Source organism: Aegilops tauschii, chromosome 4 (assembly GCF_002575655.3).
Source record: "Aegilops tauschii subsp. strangulata cultivar AL8/78 chromosome 4, Aet v6.0, whole genome shotgun sequence".
Lineage (NCBI taxonomy): Eukaryota > Viridiplantae > Streptophyta > Magnoliopsida > Poales > Poaceae > Aegilops > Aegilops tauschii.
This window is the reverse complement of record NC_053038.3, coordinates 333,538,684-333,548,128: the sequence shown is the minus strand read 5'-3', so window position 1 is coordinate 333,548,128 and position 9,445 is coordinate 333,538,684.

The following is a 9,445-nucleotide window of genomic DNA, read 5'->3' as shown; positions in this document are numbered from 1 at the left end:
CCTTCGGGATTGCATGCCCTGTTTCATGAAGGAGCGCTGCATGTGTTTTCGCCAATGGAAGCGACTAAAAATCTAGCTCAGTTCTACTCGGAAAGCGCAAATGATTGACTTCCAAAGCTTCTCCTTTCCTCTTTGTTTATTCAAACCTTTTCTATTTCGTTCATGTAAAAGAATTCGTTGATGATCACGCGGCAGTGCTGTAATATTAATACCAATAGCATCTTTCTGTAGATATAAGTATTAGTCGGGCGGAATCATTGCGGGAGCTGCTCGCCTCCCTTTTCTCGGTCTGCGGAATGCTGATAGAGTATATGTATATCCCAAAAGTAGGGGAATTTAAATGAAAATGCAGTGGAAAGCCTTCTTGGATAGGTTACTCAAGGTCTGCTGATAGGTTATGATCGGGCACTGCTAAGTTAACAACCTATGCTAATGCAAATCCAATCCGAATAAGACCAGGTCAGGCTACCTAATCAGGGGAGAGCTCGATGTAAAAATCAGTGGACGACGAGGCCATCATTGTAATGGGTGGCTAGACCGGCCTACACAGAATGACTTCCAGCTCACTCTGAACTCCCAAGCCAGGCTTTATGATCACCGTGTATTTTACATGGTACCACGATGCGATGTGCCGCCACCTTGAAGGACTTACCTCCCTGGTATAGTAATGGAGCACTTCCATTTCAGAAGAATGGACAGCTGGCAGTCATTGGTTGTGGACCATACCTCAGATGTACACATCTTCTTCCTTTTTTCCTTGTGAAACAAAAAACAAATCTTGGGCACAGATATTTTTTTTTAGGCAATCTTGGACGCAGACCTGAAGGCTGAGGCTTTTTGAAGGCCGGTTGGTGAAAAGATTAGCCCAAAATAGTACAAAAGCCGGACTTCTTCGAGAGATACATATGGACCAGGCCCAAATGCGTTTGGGCCCTGGCGGACGAGGAACTCACTGAGGTAGCAATCTCGAACAGAACGGATGATGCTAAGCTTTGGATGCTCTGGTTGGTGGACACTTTGCCGGAGGAGGATTTCACTCGAGTGCTTGTGACGATGTGGGCGATATGGTGGGCTCGCAGGCGAGCTATCACTAGAGTCCGATGGGTACGCATTGCTTTATCACAAAGTTTCTGGAGGATCTAAACTTGGTTCATATCCACAGCTCTAATCCAGCAAAGGGCGTGCATGTAATCTCTAATGATGTGCATGTAAGTTTCGGGGGCCTTCAGGCGAACCAGAGCGACGTGCATGCACCGACATCTACGACTCGCTGGCTGCGTCTTGCTGCACCCTGCACATGAGGTAAAATTGAATGTCAATGGAGGGCTCTCCATGTCGATATGTCACTATACTACCAGAGATCAAGGCCAAGCGAAGCTCATTCAGAGATGTTCAATTCATTCATGAGAAGCGTCAGTACAATGGCGAGGCACATGCTCTCGCCAAGGCGAGTACCTCTCTTTCTACCGGACGCCATGTGTGGCTTGTCTCTCTGCCCGATATCATCTGTATTCCCATGAACATTGAACTCTAAATAAAGGGTGCATATTCTAAAAAAACACTGAGAGACTAAAGAAACACTAAGAGTCCCGTCGCTATGGGGAGCTCCCAATCGGCGCTTCAGGCGCCCGATCACTCAACTGGCGCTCACGCTTCAGTCGGCCCAATAAAATGCGCCCGCTGCCACTTCCATCCTTCACGCTCGCTCCTCGTTGTCCATTGCTCGTTCACGGTTGACAGTCGACAGTTGACCGGGCAATAGTTGACTGGTGAGCCGTTTCATTAAAAAGACACGAAATTAAAAAAATGGAATAAATAAACTCGTTGACCAAAAGTTCATGAAAATAGAAAATAGTTCACAAATTTGAGATAAATTTCAGGATTTTGAAAACATTCATGGAATTTGAAAAAAGTTCATAGATTTTTTTGGGGGAAACTTTGCAAATTTGAAAAAGATGATCTATTTTGAAAAAAAATCGGTTTTTTCAAAAACTTAACAAGTTATAAAAAAGTTCATGGATTTTGGAAAAATGCTCATAAAAATTGAAAAGAGTTTGTGGATTTGAAAAAAGTTCACGAATTCAAAAACTAAATCACGGATTTGAAAAAGTCCATGGTTTTGTAAAAGGTTCACAAATTTTAAAAAGTTTAATGCATTTGAAAAAGAGAAAAGAAAAGAAAACGACGTCCTCCATTCTTGTTGGTTTTCGTGAACAGAAGAAAAGAACAAAAATAAAGTAGCAATCATGACATGTGAGGTGTCCTGCTTGTTTAGCAGCCACTTTTTTGCGCAAGGTTAACATAAGAAGAAAAATAAATGTGTCGGACCATCGTGGAGGAGAGGGGTGTCGTGGTGGTGGTGGGGTGGGGTGGGGGGGGGGGGGGGGGGGGGGGGGGGGCTGAGCTATGTGCCGCTCGCTGTGGCAGGATGCAGAGCGAACGCACATAGGTGCTCGGCTGGGCCAGCCCAAGAGGAGAGTACGCCTGTACATGACTCGGGTTTGGCTGTAGCGATCAATTTCCCCGTAGCACCTGCTTTCTCCTCTAGCAACATTGTGGCTATGTTTTTTGAACGTTTCACACTGTGGAAACAATGTACCAGCATTTTCATCTAAAACACTAAAGAAACTTTTTCTTTTCAAAACCCGTTTTTTTAAAAAATTGATTTTTAAATAATAAATGTTTTTGAAATTCCAAACAATTTATAAAAAACATGATTTAAGAAAAATGAACACTTGCTAAATTTGTGAGAAAAAAATTGAAAATGAGAACATTCTTTGAAATTCTGAACAATTTCTGAGAAATGAGAACATTTTCTGAAATTCATGAATATTTATTGAAACCACAAACATTTTTAATTTGCGATAAAGTTTTGAAAACGGGAACATTGTTTGAAAGTCTGAAGAATTTTTTAAAAGAACGATTTAAAAAAAAATTCTTTGAATTTATCAACAAATATTTAAACAGAGAATCCGTTTTTGAAAATTTTAAGAACTATTAAAAAACACAAAGTTTTTTAAAAAATGCAAACATTTTTAGTGAAAGAGAAGTAACCTTAAAAAAGGAAAAAATAAAAAGGGAGAAAAATAAAAAGAAACTGAGAAACAAGAAAAGAAAACATAAAATGAAAATAAAAACGAAAGTAAAACTATGAAAGCCGGTAAAGAATAAAGAAAAAAACTGATTCAGGAATCTTCTAGAAGGTTTCCAAAACTGATCGACTTTCACAAAACAATACACTCGAAAGTGGGTTGGCCCGTCTATGGCTCGGGTGTGATCCGTGTGCGAAGCCCCGACAATTGGACGCAATGAGTGTTCCATAGGGAATTCGAACTCTCACACGAATATGTGCAAGGCTCGGGCTCAATATAAACGCCAATTGAAACACTTACCCTTGCCTAATAAGAGTTTATGATTTCTTATTCCTTCTCTTATATTTTCCTTTTGTTGTTTAGTTATTCCTTTTCATACTTTCTTGTTCCTTCTTTTATATTTTCTTTTTGTTGTTTAGTTTTCTTATTTCTTGGTTATTTCTAATGTTAATCCTTCGAGAGAGAAGAAAAACTTGTTTATCATTGTTTGGCAAGAAAAATCACTTATGGAAGGAAACCAACCAGGATTACACCAAATCAAACCGTTCGGAGCAATTTCCATGTTGGAAGAATCTTCACCAGGCCCACCAGAGGCCAAGCGTTCGTACCAGTTTGCGTACTATCTCAACTGAGCTGACGGTACTATCGTGGTTTTGTCACGACAAATGTCCTAGTGAAAGGACTTAGTCGCGAGGCCATCGCAACAGTGATTAACTTGTCGGGGTTGAGCGGGACGAGAGACACGAGTTTATCCAGGTTCGGCCCCTCACGAGGGAGATAAAAAGCCTACTCCTGCTCTTGTTGCTTATTTCTTGAGTATCGATTACAAGGGAGCGGATTCACTTGACCTAGCTATCGATTGATTGTAACTTGTCCTATTCTATGCCGGGGACTCACCTTTATATACAGGTCGAGGCCGCCGGCTTACAAGAGTCCGGGTCGGGTCATGTTTCGTGCCCGATCCTGACTCTAGGTCGCCTTGCCTTCTATGAAAAGTCATCATCGGGCGGCTTACACCTCCAGGCCACGCGCCGTCTCCTCACCTTGGGCCTTAAGCCGGCCCATCTTGTGAGCCGCCCCTCCGGCCCTGTGTTTTGATCACTTGGGCCTACCTGAGGCCTAGCGTCGAGAGTCGCCACCGGCTTAACCCGGCCCTTTCAGGGCGGGTTATACCGCGGGGTTATATCCCCAACAAGTACCGAGGATGCCAAGGACATCATCCCCACCAACCATTGGCTTAGGAGGGATGAGGTGCCAGACAGAGGTAGCTGCCATGTGCCAGCCGCTAGGAGTTGGCGGGAGGCCTAGGCTCCACCACGAGGAGGGTGCAAGGGAGCCGATCAGGTTCTACGTGCAGATCAAGGATGAGGAAGACATCGCCTTGCTGGTCATCCCACCTACCTTCAGGGCGGTGATGAAGAAATGGCTAGACCTCAACCCTCCTCGCTATTGGGAAATATTGCATGGAAAACAAAAAAAATTGTACGCACACGCAAGATCTATCCATGGAGATGCATAGCAACAAGAGGCGAGAGTGTTTCTACGTACCCTCATAGACCGTAAGCAGAAGCGTTTAACAACGTGGTTGATGTAGTCGAACTTCTTTGAGATCCAACCGATCGAGTACCGAACGTACGACACCTCCGCGTTCAGCACACGTTCAGCTCAGTGACGTCCTCGCCTTCTTGATCCAGCAAGACGGGCGAAGTAGTGGATGAGTTCCGGTAGCACGACGGCATGGTGACGGTGGTGGTGATGCTATCTTTGCAGGGCTTCGCCTAAGCACTCCGAAAATATGACCGAGGGACGAAACTGGGGAGAGGGGCGCCGCACACGGCTAAGAGATTGTCGCCGTGTTGTGTGGCGTCCCCCTCCCACATATATATAGGTGGTGGGGAGGGAGGAGCAGCCAAGGAGGCGCCCCAAGGAGGTTGAATCCTCCTTGCGCTCCTTCCCTAGCCCCCCTTACCATATCTGTCGAAGGGGGAAAGGAAAGGGGGGAGAGGGAAGGAAGGGGGAGGCCGAATCCCCCTCCTTTCCTTTCTCCCACAGGCCGGCTGCCATATGGGGGTGCGCCAACTCCTTGTGGGCTGGTGTGCTCCCCTCTACTGGCCCAATAGGCCCATCTTTCTCCCGGGGGTGTCCGGAACCCCTTCCGGTGACCAGATAACTACCCGGTGCACTCTGAAACACTTCCGGTGTCCGAATATCATCGTCCTATATATCAATCTTTACCTCCGGACCATTTCGGAGCTCCTTGTCATATACATGATCTCATCCGGGACTCCAAAAAACATTCGGTCACCAAATCATATAATACTACATCGTCAACGAATGTTAAGCGTGCGGACCCTACGGGTTCGAGAATTATGTATACAAGACCGAGACACCTCTTTGGTCAATAACCAATAGCGGAACCTGGATGCCCATATTGGTTCCTACATATTCTACGAAGATCTTTATCGGTTGAACCGTAATGACAACATACTTGATTCCCTCTGTCTGTCGGTATGGTACTTGTCCGAGATTCGATCGTTGGTATCTCTATACCTAGTTCAATCTCGTTACCGACAAGTCTCTTTACTCATTCTGTAATACATCATATCGTAACTAACTCCTTAGTCACTTTGCTTGCAAGCTTCTTGTGATGTGTATTACCGAGAGGGCCAAGAGATACCTCTCCGATACACGGAGTGACCAATCCTAATCTCAATCCATGCCAACTCAACAGACACCTTCGGAGATACCTGTACAACATCTTTACGATCACCCAGTTACGTTGTGACATTTGATAGCACACAAGGTATTCCTCCGGTATCCGGGAGTTGCGTGATCTCATAGTCGAAGGAATATGTATTTGACATTAATAAAGCAATAGCAATAAACCGAACGATCATATGCTAAGCTAACGGATGGGACTTGTCCATCACATCATTCTCCTAATGATGTGATCCCATTATCAAATGACAACTCATGTCTATGGTTAGGAAACCTTAACCATCTTTTGATCAACGAGCTAGTCTAGTAGAGGCTCACTAGGGACACGACATTTGTTTATGTATCCACACATGTATTTAAGTTTCCGGTCAATACAATTCTAGCATGAATAATAAACCTTTATCATGAATAAGGAAATATAATAATAACAACTTTATTATTGCCTCTAGGGCATATTTCCATCAGTCTCCCACTTGCACTAGAGTCAATAATCTAGTTCACATCGTCATGTGATTAACTTCACATCATCATGTGATTAACACCCATAGTTCACATTGCTATGTGACTAACACCCAAAGATTTTACTAGAGTCAATAATCTAGTTCACATCGCCATGTGATTAACACCCAACGAGTACTAAGGTGTGATCATGTTTTGCTTGTGAGAGAAGTTTAGTCAACGGGTCTACAATGCTCTACATGTAGCTACTCTAGCTAATTGCTCCCATGTTCAATACGTATCCAGATTGAGACTCAGAGTCATTCAGATCGGTGTTAAAGCTTGCATCGATGTAACCCTTTTATGACGAACTCTTTATCACCTCCATAACCGAGAAACATTTCCTTACTCCTCTTAGGTAACTAAGGATAATTTTGACCGCTATCCAGTGATCTACTCCTGGATCACCATTGTACCCCCTTGCCAAACTCATGGCAAGGCACACAACAGGTCTGGTATACAGCATGGCATAATTATAGAACCTATGGCTGAGGCATAGGGAATGACTTTCATTCTCTCTCTATCTTATGTCGTTATCATGCTTTGAGTCTTACTCAACTTTACACCTTGAATATAGGCAAGAACCCTTTCTTTGACTGATCCATTTTGAACTCCTTCAAAACTTTGTCAAGGTCTATGCTTTGAAAGTCCTATTATGCGTTTTGATCTATCTCTATAGATTTTGATGCCCAATATGTAAGTAGCTTCACCGAGGTCTTTCATTGAAAAATTCTTATTCAAGTATCCTTTTATGCTATCCAGAAATTCTATATCATTTCCAATTAGCAATATGTCATCCACATATAATATTAGAAATGCTACAGAGCTCCCACTCACTTTCTTGTAAATACAGGCTTCACCGTAAGTCTGTATAAAACTATATGCTTTGATCACCTCATCAAAGCGTGTATTCCAACTCCGAGATGCTTGCACCAGTCCATAGATGGATCGCTGGAGCTTGTACACTTTGTCAGCACCTTTAGGATCGACAAAACCTTCTGGTTGCATCATATACAACTCTTCTTTAAGAAAACCATGAAGGAATGCAGTTTTGACGTCCATTTGCCAGATTTCATAATCATAAAATGCGGCAATTGCTAATATGATTCAGACAGACTTAAGCATCGCTACGGGTGAGAAAGACTCATCATAGTCAACCCCTTGAACTTGTTGAAAACCCTTTACGACAAGTCGAGCTTTGTAGACAGTGATATTACTGTCATCGTCCCTCTTCCTCTTAAAGATCCATTTATTCTTTATGGCTTGCCGATCATCGGGCAAATCCACCAAAGTCCACACTTTGTTCTCATACATGGATCCTATCTCAGATTTCATGGTCGCAGGCCATTTTTCGGAATCTGGGCTCATCATAGTTTCTTCACAGTTCGTAGGTCCGCTGTTGACCAACAACATGACTTCCAGGACAGGATTGCCATACCACTCTGGTGCGGAACGTGTTCTGGTCGACCTACGAGGTTCAGTAGTAACTTGATCTGAAGTTTCATGATCATCATCATTTGCTTCCTCTCTGGTTGGTGTAGGCATCACGGGAAGAACTTTCTTTGATGTACTACTTTCCAATTCGAGAGAAGGTACAACTACCTCATCAAGTTCTACTTTCCTCCGACTCACTTCTTTTGAGAGAAACTCCTTCTCTAGAAAGGGCTCATTCTTAACAACAAAGATTTTGCCTTCAGATCTGTGGTAGAAGGTATACCCAACAGTTTCTTTCGAGTATCCTATGAAGAAGCACTTCTCTGCTTTGGGTTCAAGCTTATCAGGCTGAAGCCTTTTGACATAAGCGTCGCACCCCCCAAAACTTTTAAGAAATGATAGCTTAGGTTTCTTGCCAAACCACAGTTCATACGGTGTCATCTCAACGGATTTAGACGGTGCCCTATTTAACGTGAATGCGGCTATCTCTAATGCATAACCCCAAAACGATAGTGGCAAATCGGTAAGAGACATCATAGAACGCATCATATCTAATAAAGTACGGTTACGACGTTCAGACACACCATTACGCTGTGGTGTTCCAGGTGGCGTGAGTTGTGAAACAATTCCACATTATTTTAAATGAAGGCCAAACTCGTAACTCAAATATTCACCTCCACGATCAGATCGTGGAAACTTCATTTTCTTGTTACGATGATTCTCCACTTCACTCTGTAATTCTTTTAACTTTTCAAATGTTTTATACTTGTGTTTCATCAAGTAGATATACCCATACCTACTCAAATCATCTGTGAAGGTCAGAAAATAATGATACCCGCCGCGTGCTTCAACACTCATCGGACTGCATACATTGATATGTATTATTTCCAATAAGTCATTAGCTCGCTCCATTGTTCTGGAGAACGGAGTTTTAGTCATCTTGCCCATGAGGCATGGTTCGCAAGTATCAAATGATTCATAATCAAGTGATTCCAAAAGTCCATCTGCATGGAGTTTTTCATGCGCTTTACACCAATATGACCTAAACGGCAGTACCACAAGTATGTTGCACTATCATTATCAACTTTGCATCTTTTGGCATCAATATTATGAATATGTGTATCACTACGATCGAGATTCTATAAACCATTCACATTGGGTGTATGACCATAGAAGGTTTTATTCATGTAAACAGAACAACATTTATTCTCTGACTTAAATGAATAAATGTATTGCAACAAAGATGATCTAATCATATTCATGCTCAACGTAAATACCAAATAACATCTAGGTTTCAACACTAATCTCGAAGGTAGAGGGAGTGTGCGATGGTGATCGTATCAACCTTGGAATTACTTCCAACACACATCGCCACCTCGCCCTTAACTAGTCTTTATTTATTCTGCAACTCCTATTTTGAGTTACTAATCTTAGCAACTGAACCGGTATCAAATACCCAGGGCTACCACGAGCACTAGTAAGGTACACATCAATAACATTTATATCAAATATACCTTTGTTCATTTTGCCATCCTCTTTATCCGCCAAGTATTCGGGGCAGTTCCGCTTCCAGTGACCATTTCCTTTGTAGTACAAGCACTCAGTTTCAAGCTTGGGTCTAGCTTTGGGTTTCTTCATGGGAGTAGAACTTGCTTACCATTCTTCTTGAAGTTCCCTTTATTTTCCTTGCCCTTTTTTTTCTT